The 287-nt window shown below is 64.5% G+C and overlaps 1 long non-coding RNA gene across 1 annotated transcript in view; it reads left to right on the top strand.

The window, feature by feature from the left end:
* LOC104468221 overlaps nt 1-135 on the top strand; it is a 1619-nt gene extending 1484 nt beyond the window's left edge. Inside the window, exon 4 of the long non-coding RNA XR_727619.1 lies at nt 69-135. This is a non-coding gene — a long non-coding RNA (uncharacterized LOC104468221). The remainder of the gene's footprint in view (nt 1-68) is intronic.
* Nucleotides 136-287: the final 152 nt, after the last annotated feature.

Below are 287 nucleotides of genomic sequence, written 5' to 3'. Positions count from 1 at the left end.
TCCCCGGGGGCTGTGGGGACATCCCCTGGGGACACCTGGGTGCTCACATGCTGTCCCTTGGCTTGCAGCAAGCGTTCTGGTGCCTGGTGCAGATCTGCGAGAAGTACCTCCCCGGCTACTACAGCGAGAAGCTGGTGAGTGGGGGGCCCGCAGTGACAGGGACTTGGGATGGCTCTGCGCCGAAATCTCCCCCAGCTCCTCACCCCAGAGAGAGAGGGGACCTTGGGGACATCCTGGGTGCTCCCACCGTCTCTGTGTTGTGCCATGGCCCCCAGGAGCATCCTGCA

The sequence above is a fragment of the Pterocles gutturalis genome, unplaced genomic scaffold, assembly GCF_000699245.1.
Source record: "Pterocles gutturalis isolate BGI_N339 unplaced genomic scaffold, ASM69924v1 scaffold23164, whole genome shotgun sequence".
Taxonomy (NCBI): Eukaryota; Metazoa; Chordata; class Aves; order Pterocliformes; family Pteroclidae; genus Pterocles; species Pterocles gutturalis.
The sequence above is the reverse complement of the archived record's forward strand: the minus strand, read 5'-3'. Positions and strand labels throughout refer to the sequence as shown.